Here is a 14,881-nt window from a genome sequence, read left to right on the forward strand (position 1 = left end):
AACTGCAGACTCTGACTCAGATCTGAGTCAGATCTGTATTTGTAACAAGTCCCTGGGCATATTGTGCTGCTGGTCCAGGAGCCACACTTTGAACAGCAAAGACTTAGATGAACTGGGAAGCCCTAAAAACAGGACATTGAAAAAAACTTTTAGGGAGGAAATTTAACTTTTATTAAAATTTTTTTTTTAACTTTCAGAATCACTTTATTTTTTAAGTTAAAGTGTAGTTGATTGGTCTTGAAATCTAAAACAGTAGAAGAGGCAGTACCTGCTTTCAGTGCCCGTGCCTGTGTGGGCCGCTGCCCTCTAGACTTCCCAGGTCCCGCTGGGCTCCACTTGAATGTCTTCTAGGCATCTCCAACCTGCCATGTGCAAAACTGAGCTCGAGCCAGCACCTTTCTCCCCCACCCCCCAAAATTCTACTTCTTTCAGTACGTGGCAGTTCCATCCTTCCAGTAGGTTCAGCCAGAAACCTAGGATTTATCCTTGACTCTTTTTTTCTTTCTCTCCTACCCCACATCCAATAACACATCCTATCAACACGACCTTCAAAACACAGCCAGAGTCCGATCCCATCTGACCACCTCTACCATTTCTACCCAGGGTCAAGCTGCCATTCTCTCTAGATTATTGCCATATTCCCCATCAGGTCTCTTCCCTTCCACTTCCTGCCCACACCCTAGTCTCAGCACAGCAACCAAAAGAATTTTTTCAAGAAATGTGTTAGATCACTCCTCTGAAATCCTCCAGTGGCTCCCCATCTCACTCAGAGAGGAGCCAAAGCCCTTCCTGTGGCCTTAGATTCTACTGGAAGTGGCCCCCTTCTCCCTCTGAGCTCATCTCCCACTGCTCATCCATTTCCCTCTCCACTCCAGCCATTGTTCTGTGAACATGCCCAGAACACAGTAACACTTACAGTGGCTGTTGCCTCTTCCTGGAATGCTTTTCTCTCCAATATCTGGATGGCTTGGCCTCTCACTTCTCAGTGAGGGCTCCCCTGGCCACCATACATAAAATAGGCCTCACACCTGAGTACTGCTTAGCTCCCTTGCCCTGATTTACTTTTCTTAGCAGCACATAGTCTCATCTCACATATATATTTACTTGTTTATTTGTTTTACTGTCTGTCTCCACCTAGTAGAATAAAAGCACCATGAGGCGAAGGCTTAATTTTTTTTTCATTCTCTCCCTAATGCACAGAATACCACCTGGCAGACAGCAAATGTCCAATACAGTTTTGCCAACTGAATGAAATATGGACAGTTCACGACTTATGATGGTTCAACTTACGGTTTTTCTATTTTTTGATATTGCAAAAGCGGTAGCATTCAGTAGAAACCATACTTCAGATTTTGATTTTTTTTATTGAAGTATAGTCAGTTTACAACGTTGCATCAATTTCTGGTGTATAGCACAATGTTTCAGTCATACACATACATGCGTACATTCCTTTTCATATTCTTTTTCATTACAGGTTAATACAAAATATTAAATGTAGTTCCCTGTGCTATACTTGTTGTTTACCTATTTCATATATAGTAGTTAGTATCTGCAAATCTCGAACTCCCAGTTTATCCCTTCCCACCCACTTTCCCCCCTGGGGGAAATTCACAAGTAAATTCTGATCTTTTCCCTGGCTAGTGGCATGTGGTACCACATACTCTCCGGGATGCTGGCAGTGACAGTGAGCCACCGCCACACAATCACAAAGGTAAACAACCGATACACTTACAACCACTCCATACCCATACAACTATTCTGTTTTTCCCTTTCAGTACAGTATCCAGTTACATGAGCTATTGAACACTTTTATTATAAAATAGGCTTTGTGTTAGATGAATTTGCCTGTGTAGGCTAATGTTAGGTGTTCAGAGCACGTTTAAGGCAGGCTAGGCTAAGCTATGATGTTCAGTACTAGCTGTATTAAATGCATTTTTGACTTACGATATTTTCAGCTTAAGATGAGGTTATTAGGAGGTTACCCATCTTGAGCTGAGGAAGATCTATATTCAGTGTTGATTACTTTGGAATATTTCAGACTGATTATATCACACAAGGAACTATTTAGTATGAACCTTGGTGCCACCATCGGGTTTTCTTTCATGATTGAGGGTTTGAATAAGCCAGTTGTCATTTTTAACATCCCTACAGTGTGCCAGGCATCATTCTACATATTTTCAATATATCCTTTATTTTACAAATTGTTCCAAGGGTCCCCAGAGTAATCATCCTGCTTTTGCAGGTGAGTAAAGTGAGTCAGGGAACATTCAGGCTCAAGGATCAGGTAATTTCTGGATTGGAGACTCAGACTAGGTCTTTACAAAACCCATATTGTCCATGGTAACACTTGAGGTCTGGAGGAGAGAGAATTTCTTCTAAACTGTACTTGAAGTCAAGGCTGCACCTGGAGCCTCAGTTCAGTGTTATCCATCGTCAGACTTTTTTCTCACACCAATTCTCTGATTCTTAGACACCAACTGGGTGTCCAACAATTCAGTTCAGTTCTGACACTAACTACCCTGAATTAGCCCAGACCCACAGGTAATGGATTCAGTCCCAAAAGACTGCCACCACTTCGGACACTAGGCTCCCCACATTTCTGCCCATTTGAGTACAAATTCAGGGGTCTCCACCATTCCCCTTAGGCTTGATAATTTGCTAGAATGACTCAAAGAACCCAGAAAAGCACTTTACTTACTCTTAGTGGTTTATTATAAAGGATACAACTCAGAACATCCAAATGGAGGAGACACATAGGGCAAGGTGTGAGGGGAAGGGTGGTCCGAGTTCCCTGCCGTCTCCCGGCACGGTGCTCTCGAAGCATCCTGAGGTCTTCACAGACTCAGAAGCTCTTTGAATCCTGTTGTTTAGAAGTATTTAGAAGTTTCATTACATAGGCAGCTTGATTAAATCACTGGACATTGGTGACTGGACTCAAACTCCAGCCTCTCCCACTGCCTGTGAAGTGGGCTTTGGGCACCGACTTCCAATCCTCTCATCGCCTGGTTGGTTCCTTGGGCTACAGCCCACGTCCTGGAGCTGTCTAGGGGCCCACCAAGGGTCACCTCCTTGGCATCAACTCAGGATAGTTGAAAGGGCTTATTTTGATTGACTCTCATCATTCAGGAAATTCAAGGGATTTTGGAAGTTCTGTGCAGGGGACCAAGACCAAGTATATTTTTTATTATACTACACTTACAAATGTTGATAAATGTGAATGCTTAGAAAACAGTCAGTTTCTCTCCCTTAATTTGAACTAGCCATGAATAGGTTTTTGAAAGAATTATGTTCTAAATACATACCAGTTATGTATACCTAATTGGGGATCTGAAGTGAGTGTTTAAAAACTTGGAGAATAAAGTTAGAAATCGAAATAATATTTATGTTATGTGGAAAAAATGGAATTCAGAAGTGATACTAACTTAAGCATTGGATTTCCATAACAAGATAAAAAATATGTATATGTATGTATACATATGTGTGTTTATGTATGTATGTATTTGTATGATATATGTACATACACATACACATGGTTTTGGAATCATACTAGATAAATATATATCAAAAACATTATGTTATTATTTAAAAAGAAAACCAGCACAGGGTTGTATTAATAGCCATACATGCAAGGGAAAACATGAGGAAATACTTCATTTTATTTTTCTCCTCAGAGTTTAGTCTGTAGTGCTGTAACATGGAAATGTAGGGGAGGGTGGAGTGATGTAGGGTGAGTTTAGAGAAGAAACACGTGGTTTAAGGGTTGGGATGCAAACTCCATGGCCAAGTTAAAGAGCTGGCTCATTTTGCTTGAAAGAGAGGCGTGACCTGGAGGTCTTCAGGAATTTAAAGAATAATATGATGCAGAGAAAGATGACCAGCTGTTCTCCATAACTGATGAATATGTAATTTGAGGAAATAAATTCAAGCTGAACTGGAAGGGATTCAGGATGACTGTTAGAACAATTTCCCAACTGTGAGGGCTGCTGCTCAATTAGGATGGCTGGTTTGGGCTTTTCTAGAAGTCTCCATGACCACATGGATTCAAATCACTTTAAAATATGGGCACTGGTGGCAAGGACAGAGAAAGATAACGTTTCAACGTATTCTTGAGTCTTAAAAATTTAGTTCTGTGATTATTATTTTTAAAAAAGAAGAAGAAAAGAAATAAGTCCTGGTCAGGTGGGTTAGATTTCCCTCTAGTGGTCTAGAGAGGAATTTAGAGCAGCTGTGTTTTCACAAATGAGTCTCTTGGAGCCGAACTTAAGAAGCAAATATGTATGAGTTTTCTTTATTTCTACTCATTTAGTTGAATTGCCTCCTTAAAAAATAAAGACAGGGCAAACAGTTCTTCTTTTGCTCACTTAGACACTGAAATCTGGACTCAGGCTCTGCTGTTTCGATGGATTGTTTTCCCTGGAACTGAGAACATTTCCTGGTGTGGTCATCTGATGGTGTGTGATGAACTCCCCTGGGCTGGGGATTTGGCAGGAGTTTTGAAGGGGCTAGTGACTCTCACAGTCTAGGGCTGTTTAGGGTTTTGGTGACAATGGGCCTTCCCCTCGGCCTCTGCTGGGATCAAAACTCCCTTCAAGGTATTGAGTGTGTGCTGGCTGGGGGCAGAGCCACTGTGTCCAGCCACGCTGTGGATGTTCTAGGACTTGTGGGAAAGTGTGTGCCCTGATAGCTGACTGCCACTGTGAACCTCTCGTGTCAATCCCACAGACAGAGCCTATCTCAGAGAGCACCCTTGTTTGCAGTTTATACCTCAAAAAGACCCTTATTCCACATCTTGTAAGACTGTCTTGGTTTGCCAGTTTACCCCAAGAACCTAGTGGTCTTAAGAAGCAGAAGAGCTAAAAGTTGTGCCTTGATCCTGGCTTTGGGTCCATTTTGAATTAAAGATCAAAGCACTTAAAAAAATGATATTTTCCCTCCCCACATCCCCATGTGTAATTCAAAATAAATACAAAATTATCTTTAAAAATAAATGTAAGGAAACCTAACAAAACTTTGATTTTTCTTTCCTTACAATGCTATTTATTTTGGGGCTTCTGCTTTGCTGTGGCCAAAGCTCATGCTTATCCAGCTATTGGTTAACCTGGTGGTGCCATTTATGTACACAAATCAGCCTTGCTGGTTCTGTTTACTCAGCCTGAAAAGGGAGCATGAATAAATTTGCTTTGGCCACACAAGTCCAGAGGGTCACTGGCCATAACTCCTCTCACCAGATGAATGGGTTTGACAAGCTGTGGCCAGCACAATCGGGCTTTCCCAGCATCCTCTTTGTTCCGGCCCAGATGTACAGCACAACCGGGTTTTCATGCTTTTCAGCAAAAAACCTACCAAAGGCTCACTGGCTGGCGGCGATTCAGGCTTTCTTTGAATCAGTGCCCTTCTGGGGTGGATAGTAAATCCTTTGCTCATAATAAGGGTGTATGTTGGCAAATAAACACTGATGGTGAACCTGGAGTTTGCCTGTGACCTTCAGAAGGCTCAGGACCAGACTGTGCACTCCAGCCAACCCAGGAGGAGCTGACATTGGCTGAGTTTCCCACCACAGTCTTGCTTTTTTCCCATGGTGAACACAGGATCCAGCAGTTGGGGTGAGGAGTGTGGCTGTTTTAGCTCTCCTGTTTGCTCTTAGATGATTGTAAGTTTGATACCCTAATTCCAGGAAGAGAAACTCTGTTCAGGATGCAGGTGAGGGAGTTCCTTGCCCTTTGTTTTTGCTTCCCAGGAAAGTTGGAAGGTGTGACAAACTTCTGGAGAGCAGCATTTCAATACCAGAATGCTATGAAAGGTTTATGAAATTCTTGTTTTACAATTTTCTGGTGTGTTTTTGTTTTTTGGTTTGGACTTGGATTTAGTTTTTTTTTGTTTCATTTCTGAGCACTTTTGTTGTTAGAAGTCATCTGTGAGGCACTGTTTGGTAGGTTGGGGCCTGTGTATTCCAAACTTAGTGATGGGGGGTGGGGGGAGGTAGAGGAGGCTCTGAGGGTTTTAAATGTAAGTTTTATTACTATTTGGGTATGGTGAGGTCAACAGATGAGCAGACAATTCTCACTGAAAAGATAGCTTACTACTCACCATTCCCAAAAGAAGGGCCACATCACTCCACACAGGGCCACAGGCGGAAGCACTGGGGCTGGTTATGAGGCAGAAGGAATACGGGGAAATGTAGGCAAGAGCTTTCATTGTGGTTTCCATGGCAAAGAACAAAGAAGGCAGGGTAAGTAAGCTTAGGATTGGCTAGTTTGATAAATTTCAGCAGGCTCTGGGGCATGGGGACTGTTCCTGGTTGTCTGGTACCTGGCCCTGGAGTGATTAGGGTTAGTGGATAGTGGTCCGAGTGTGGGAGCCCAGTAAGGGAGGTGGTTGGGGTTTGGGCTCTGAATTGATCTGCATATGAAAGGTGTGCTCCCATGGGAGTGGTTTGCTTTCTCTAGAAATTAGCTAACGCTGGAAGGGGCAGTCCCTTTCAGTGTCAGCAAGATCCCAGGATGTCAAAGCATCAGAATAAAAGACATGCTTGATATGAAGAAGAAAAGAAAACAGAATACCTTTTTCAGGTTAATAAAATTGTGAGCACACCGTGATTTTGTTTTTCCAGCCACCAAGGCCAAATGGCCCACCATTCAAAGGTCAGGCTTTGGAATCTTACATCCTTGGTCTTGAGCCCTGGTTCTGCCATTCTCCAGTCCTGTAACCTTGGGCAACTCAATCTCTGCGCACTTCAGTTATTTTATCAGTCACATGGGGGTAAAAATACTTTTTGTTTCATAGGATTATTATGATGATTAAATGAGATAATTCATATAAAGTGTTTTAAACAATGACTGGCACATAAAAAATGCTCAGTAAAAGTTCGTTATCATTAATATTATTATTTTTGCCATTATTTTTATTAATAGCAATGTAAACGAGTTTTTTGATCACATGAGGACCAGTCTCAGGCAAATTAGCGATTTGTTTTATAATGGAATTAACTTATCTTATCTTCTCCCATTAAATTCTCTGAGAGCCAACTGGATCTGTGGGAGATATCCCAAGAGAACTGGCAGCTTCTAAAGATCTTGGACTAATAAGAGGATGCCAGGGCCTTGTGACAAGGTGTTTTAGAGACACAATACTGTACTGAAAGGTTCAAAACTGAGTAAGATTCTCTTCTTGTGTTTCCATTCTCCTTTTCTTTTCTCCCTCTTCCCATCATTTAGAATCCTCATGTCCATGGAGCTGGTTGAACAAAGTTGCTGCCCTTCTGGCTTGAAGCAAGAGGTGCTCAGTTGGGGTTGTTCAATAGTCTTATTTTACCCAAGATAATGGGCAATGGGTTGTTTTTTCCCAACCCATTTTCCAGAAAGGAAGGATTAACAGATTAGGGTGTGTGTTAAATAAAGGGTAGGCTTACTGAAGAGGATTTCTGGAGTCTCTGTTGCTGATGGTGAAGCGTGTGCTTACTGGCTTCAAAGTATTCAATGCAAAAATTTAGTCCCATGGAGTTAGCAAGCTTTCTCTGTAAAGGGCCAGATAGTAGATACTTTGTCTTACTAGCTGTATGAGTTTGCTAGGGCTGACAGAACAATACCACAGACTGGATGGCTTCAACAACAGAAAGTGTTGTCTCACAGTTCTGGAGACTTGAAGTTCAAGATCCAGGTGTTGGCAGGGTTGGTTCCTTCTAAGGGTTGTGAGGGAAGGCTCTGTTCCAGGCCTCTCCCCCTCATTTGTAGATAGCCGTCTTCTCCCTGTATCTCTTTACATCATCTTCTTTCTATGTGTGCCTGTGTCCAAATTTCCCCCTCTTATAAGTAAACCAGCCACACTGGAGTAGGGTCCACCCAAATGACCCCATTTTAACTTGATTATCTCTGGAAAGACCTTATCTCCAAAGGTCACATTCTGAGGTCCTGGGGGTTAGGACTTAAGCATATGAATTTGGAGGGGGACACAGTTCAGCCCATAACACTAGTTATACGGTCCGTGTTGCAGCTTCTCAACTGCCATTGTAGCATAAAAGCAGCCATAGACAGTACATAAACGAACTAGTGAATTTATTTATGGACATTGAAATTTGAATTTCATACAATTTTCACATGTCACAAAATACCCTTCTGATTTTTTCCCAACCATTTAAAAATATAAAAATCAGTCTTAGTTCACAGGCTATACAAAAACCAGGCAGTGGGCCAGATTTGGCTCAAGAGCTGTAGTTTGCTGACCCTGGTCTTTTCAAACATGACACACAATTTCTGATTACATTCAGGAACACATACACCCAAATGACTTCAGGTAAATGATACATTTGGTAAAAGGTAAAACTACATTTGTATCCACATGTGTTTATATAGAGAGAATTTTTAAGGTTTTGGGAAAGAAGTATCAAATATCTGGAAATCTCCAAAATTCTCCTTCTGAGATTGAACTCCCTGGCTTTTGATTGCAGCAAAACAGGAAAGGAAGATGTCTTCAAGCATGTTTGTTTCATGAAATTGAATTCCTTTTTCAGGGGTTCGGTTTCTTATAGAAAAGAATCCTTCTTTTTCTATTTAAAGTGATTGCTTACAAATGAATTTCAGATGAGCAGCATTGCAACTATGCTGGAAGACAAAGGAAAACTATTCAGGAAGGACTCGGGGATGAATGGGATGAAAAAAGAAAGGTATGGGAGAGAGCCCTGGAGAATGCTTAGATATGGGCAGCAGGTGTGGGCCGTGTCAGCACTTGAACAAAGCCAGGAGTGCCTAGGCATTGTGTTCTGCTGTGAATGGGGCTTCCAGGAGTTGGTAACAAGGCACCATTGCATTTTAGATGCTTTCTCAGTGACCCCACGGAAGCCCCACATCCCTTAGGAAGTCAGGTCTGTTGTCGCTTCTTGTTCTTGGTTTCCTTTTAGTTACAATCTCAGGAATGGGCAGCATGGTGTTCAACAAAAGCTAAGATACTTTGATGATTGATTAAGATTTTTCAGCTGTACATCTGATACTGTCTTTGACCACATGGGCATTTCTATGTGGTGAATCCCGCTACTCACCCTGACTTATATTAACATAGGGTATTTCAGAATTTGCAGTCATGATGAATTCACCATCTGTGTAATGGATAAGATTCGCTGAACAGTTGAAAAGCAAAATAATTTACACTATTTCTATCAGTATTTGCAACTCGCTGCCCAAGGGGTAGCTGCTGGACCAGCAGCATCAGCATCACCTGGTTGCTTCTTAGATGCATAATCTCAGGCCCCACCAGAGACCTGCTGAATCAGATTTTGCAGTTTAACAAGCTCCCCAGGGGATCTGTGTCCTTTCAAGTCTGAGCATTCCTGCTGTGATGATCTTCAGGATCCTTATTTCCACCTCTGCTTTCCTTCCAGATCAGATAAATCCCTTTAAAGCCAAACCCCTTGGAAGCATTTGTAGACTAGGGGCTTGGGGGTGTGGATCTAGCCTCTGCTTTTCCCTCCTCATTCTGGAAAATTACCCCTCGAAATGCAGAAAATAACCCAGGCAAATGTCCCAAGACCTTTGAAGACCTGTTTCCTCTTCTCAGAAAACTTTACAAAAAAAAGAAACAAGAAAATCAATTTCCCTTTGCATCTCCATAGAAACCCTGCCTCAGTACCAACTCTGCAGTGTTAGACTGTGTTTTCTTCGCACAATTGCACTAGTGGAACTAAGAGATTCAAAATAACCTGGGGACAAAGAAAGTTCTGATATAATTTTACCAAGATAGGAAGGCTTGCTAAAATTGTGGGTCTAGCATGATTTGGTTACTAGATAAAGATCAATAACATACTTAAAGTACTTAAGGGTGATATGGTAACTGCATCTCAAGGGCAAAGTCCACAGAGGAACATCTTCCTTTGTCAAAAGTGGAGGAAACCTTCAGTCACTGCACCCATAAAATGTATGTTCACTGTCCACAAATTCCACTCACAGTCCTTATGTCACGGGAGAGGCTTTGAGCAGAGGGCTGACTTCCGTCATTCCAGAGCCTGGTGCTCACGAGCCTGTGGCACTGCCCTGCGCTAAGGTCCAGGCAGCTTCACAGCAGTTCTCTTCCTTCCCATGCTAATTCTGCTCCTCGTGCTCCGTGTGGCAGTCCTTGCAAACACATTGCTTTAGAAGAGGGGTACACCCCTGGAGGAATGTGTTCTGAGTGCAGCGACCTCTGTTCCTTCTCTTTTCAGCTTTGTCTTGTCCAGCTGCAGTCTTGACTGTGTTCACTCTGGCTGGATAGAGGGGGCCCCCCATGCACACAAACAGAAAGAAAGATGGGATTTCCTGGGGCCCAGAGCATCACACTGCTAGAGAGAGAGATCCTCCTTCTGACTGGAGTGGCTTTGGGTGTCTTTCATTCAAATTGCTGAGAATACTTGTGATATTCTTAATTTTTTTTTATCTGCTCTTCCATCAGATAAGATCATAGGAACTTCAGTATTCACATTTTATGGACAAGGGAGCAGGATACAGAGGGGTTGTTGTCTAACTGCTAAAGGTCAGCGTGCCGGGGCTAGAATGCTAGTCCACTCATTTCCACCCTCCTGTTCCGGCAAGCTAGGCTTCCTGCTTCAAGAATAACAAGAACAATAATAATATTCATTAGCATATATCACGTGCCCACCTGTATTGGGCTAGGGAGACTGCTCCATGTTTGTGTGTGTTCTGTCTGATTCTCACCACCATCCAGTGGGATGCATATTCAACTATTCATGATGTACAAATGGGAGACCTTGGCCCCAAGAAGTTGAATAACCTACTGTTTCTAAGTAATACAGCTGGTATTTGAACCCAGACCCTAGAGCCCATGGTCTTAACGAGGGTGCCATGCTATCTGCTATCAATAAATACAGGGATGTGCACTCACCTATGAAAAAATAAATGAGAGTAGTCAGGGTGCCCATCTTTAGTCTGGCGGATCGTTGATGCACCCAGCCCATCCTCTGAGAGTATTCTCAGATGCAGTCTGTGAGCCCCACAATTCCAGAGTAGTCTGGTCTCAAATCCTTTCCAAAGGGCTGGTCCTCTCTTAGAAGGCTGTACCTTCTATAGGCTGGAGAATGCCACAGTGTTACTGTAGCCAGTTACACCAGGTGCGCTGGGGGTGGCAGCTGTAGGACATGCAGAGAGGCTGTTAACTTTTCCCCTGGAGAAGCAGTATTACCACCCCAGCGTGGTCTCCCCGGGGGTGGGCCTGAAAGGCGATGGCGGGGCTAGGCCACTGAAGATGCCCCTGGGCCTTGGCAGTTACTCAAGGTGGGAGAGGAAAAGAGCCCATATTCTCAGGGCTCCACTCAGCCAGGAGTTCTCCCTGCCAGAGTGGACCTGGGGTCTCAGCATCTCTCTCTGGACTTCCCTTACGTGGCTGCTCTGCCAGGTTCTGATATGCCCCGGGGAGGGCTGGGCTGAGAGGAGAGTTCGTGGATTACAGTCCTGTGTCTTAGTCATGGTCGGTTCAATCCATGCTGAGTCTGAATCTCACGGAATAGGGGTTAGGGAGGATCTCAGCCCCTTCATTCCCCAAAAGTGTTCTGGGCTCTTCATGCAAATCTGCCAGCCCTCCCTCACAGTCTTAAAGCTCCTCATGGTGAGAATCTCTATTTCAGAAAAAGGAAAACATTTTAATTAGTATGTCCTAGATTCCTGGATATATAATTCTTTAGGTAAGATGTATGCTCATTAATATTGAAATCATTTCATGGCTTCTGCTCCATCATTGCTTGTTCAAAGGTAGCAAGTTCAGATGCACACCAGGACAGGCAGCAGATCCGGGACTGGGGCTAGTTTAAGACGGTGGGAATTCTGGTGACACTCAGCTCTCTCCAGTTATTAATTATTATTAATATATGAGCCCAAGGTTGCCACATCTTCTGAATTTTCAGAAATCTGGATTTTTCATGTGAAATTTGATTTTTAAATATTGGCAGGAAAATAATTACCAAAAAAAAACCAACCCCTGTGTGAAGAGCTTCTGCTGTGGGTGGGCTAAGTGATTCAGACTAACCCTCCTCTGAAAAGAAAAAAACTGAAAGAAATCTATAAAGGCGTCTTTTGAGAGGCATCAATGACCAATGACCTAATAAGATAGCAACACAAATAGGAAAGTGGCTGGAGTGTAAGAAAATGAGCCAGAGCTCTTTGTGTCCTGGGGCATCTGCCTAGCCAGGAGAAGTGCTAGGAACACCTGCTTTTGATGAATTCCATAAGGTGTAGGTGACAGGTGTCAGGTCCAGTGGAGAGCCTGGTCTATTTCCAGCTGCCCCTGCTGCCCAAAGGACTAACCAAAGGAGGCAGCCAAGGGGCAGACTTGGGTGGCAGATTCATGTGGCTGAAGGAAAAATAGCTCGAGCTAAGAATTCACCAAAGGCAGAGATCTTGGTATGGTAACCCATGTTGGGAATTGTAAACTTGCAGGGAATCATTCCAAAGGCAGAGTACAGACTGTAACCCAGGGGTTATAAATCCATGGTTCTGAACTACAAAGCACCCTCAGGAGTCTCACAGAAGGAGGTGAAAGATGCAAACAATATCCTAGGTCTCAAGGTATTTCTATAAGTAATTTTTTCATACAAAATGGCCAGCAAACAATAAAAAATTACAAAGCACCTGAAGAGATAAATCAATGTGCGCCAGAATCAATAGAAAATTTAGAATAGAGGGTAAGACACATGTAGGACACACTGAGGTCTAACAGAATTAATTCGAGTCTCAAAAGGAGAGGAGAGAGAGACTGAGGGGTAGGTAAAACTTGAAAAGATGATAGCTGAGGATTTCCCAGAACCAGTGAAGGAAATCAGCCCACTGGTTCTAGATAAATAAAAATAAATTTTTGTCTAGACTAACACTGCAGAAAATCAAAGACAAAGGCAAAAAAAAATCTAAATCTAAAAATCAAAGATAAAGCTGCTTGATTGACAATTTCTCAACAGCAACACTGAAAATCTGAAGGTGGAAATAAAATAACTGACAGTCTAGAAACTATCTTTTTGAAATGAAAGCAAAATAAAGACATTTTTAGACAAACAAGAAGTGAGAGAATGGGCTACCAGCAGACCCACACGAAAAGAAAGTCTCAAAGATGTTTTTCAGTTAGAAGGAAAATTAGCCCACATGCAACCTCAGAGATGCATCAAGAAATAAAATGCAAAGAAACGTTGAAAGTGTTGATTTATACGAACACTGGCTGTATAAAACATTAATAGTAATGTCTTGTGGTGCTGCAAGTATTTATCATACTAATATTATAAAGAACTAAAATATACAACCACAATAGCTCTGAGCACTGTGAAAGTAATCATAGGTAAGATATATTAAGACTGTTGCATCTCTTGGAGGAAAGTAAAGGTGTAGATCATTATGAGACTCTGATGGATCAAGGATTCATGTTGTAATTTCTAGGTAACTATCACAGAAAAAAAGAGGAAAAGCATGTAACTTTCAATCTAAGAGAGGAAAAGAGAATAACATAAAAAAAAATCAATCCAACAGAAGAAAGAAAAAACAGATTTGTCAAATAAAAAACATGTAAGATGGTAGATTTAAATATAAGTAATTTGTATTACTTTAAATGTGGATGAACTAAATGCTCCAGGGAAAAGACAAAGTCTGGATTTTTTTTGAAAAAGACAAGTACAAGCTCATTATAAGAGATACATCTTAAAATACAGAAAATTTGAAAGTTTAAAAACATGGAAAACAATGTATAAAATAATAAAAAGTCTGGCTCTATTAGTTTCAGATAAAGCTCAAAAGTATTGCTAACTATAAAGAGGGATACTTCAAAATGATCGAAGATTTCCTTCCCCCAGGAAGACCTATCAATTTTAAATTTGTAAAGTAAGAAATTGACAAAAATATAAGAAGAAAAGAGAAATCTACAATAGCTCTGGAATATTTTAACACCCCTCTCAGCAATTACTAGAACAAAGAAATAGAAAAATTAGTAAGGCTATAGAATATTTGAACAACATAGTTAACATACCTTGTTTAATGGACATATGTAGGTACTACACCAAACAACATCAACATACAAATTCTCTTCATACCACAAGAAACGTGTAAAAATTAATTATATACTAGGGAATGAAGTGATACAGAGTATTATCACAAGGGCAATTAGGTTAGAAAGTAATAACAAAATAGAAACAGAAATCTAATTCTAAATTGTCTATTAATAATAAAAATTCTGCAGATAGGAATCAAAATGAAGTCCTTTAATCTAATAAAGAGTATTGCTAGAGAAAAATCTTGGACACAGGCTCTATGTGCTGACTCTATGTCATGCTAACTAGGGAAACGATCTGATGAGTTCATGTGGAACTCAGACGCTCTAGGGCTCCAGAATTACAAGCATCAGCTTTACATACAACTCAAGTACATAACTTTCATGCACTTCCCTGTGATTGCTGTACTTCACAGTTCTGAGAAAGGTAGTTTTCAGATAGTGTACCTGCGACAGGGAGACTTTTTACAGTAAAGGCATGAAGACAAATATTTTAAATTTTCAGAAAATGAAAACTTTTCTCTCAGTAGACGGGCAGTCTAGGGTAGTGAGATACAGCCCAGCTTTGCAGTTAAAATCACGGCACTGACTGGGTTCCGGGCTAGGCTCTGCCACTTACCAATTGTGTGACTTTGAGCAAGTTATGCATGCCTCTGAGCCTTGGTTTTCTCATCTGTAAAATGGGATCATCTGACCTACATCATGGAATAGATATATCTATTGTAGACTATATAAAGATATAACAACCTGTGATAAAAATTAACTCCATACCTGAATTTGGAAGAGTGCTTAGCACACAGTATGTACTCAGTGTCTGCCATTAAAAACCGCTGAAGAACCCAAAGCACAAACTATGGATGAGAGCAAGAGGAGGCATTTCCTT

General features: G+C 41.6%; 1 protein-coding gene and 1 long non-coding RNA gene across 2 annotated transcripts in view; one reads left to right on the forward strand and one right to left on the reverse strand.

Annotated features, from left to right (window-relative positions):
- The window catches only part of PGM5 (phosphoglucomutase 5), a 159,900-nt gene that overhangs the window by 135,487 nt on the left and 9,532 nt on the right, over positions 1-14,881 (forward strand). The window lies entirely within an intron of this gene.
- On the reverse strand, positions 2,690-6,149 carry LOC140695845 (uncharacterized). The gene is made up of 2 exons (XR_012071675.1): positions 6,088-6,149; positions 2,690-2,860 (listed from the first exon to the last, which is right to left on the reverse strand). It is a non-coding gene; the product is annotated as an uncharacterized lncRNA (long non-coding RNA).

Source organism: Vicugna pacos, chromosome 4, assembly GCF_048564905.1.
Source record: "Vicugna pacos chromosome 4, VicPac4, whole genome shotgun sequence".
In the NCBI taxonomy this organism is placed as follows: domain Eukaryota; kingdom Metazoa; phylum Chordata; class Mammalia; order Artiodactyla; family Camelidae; genus Vicugna; species Vicugna pacos.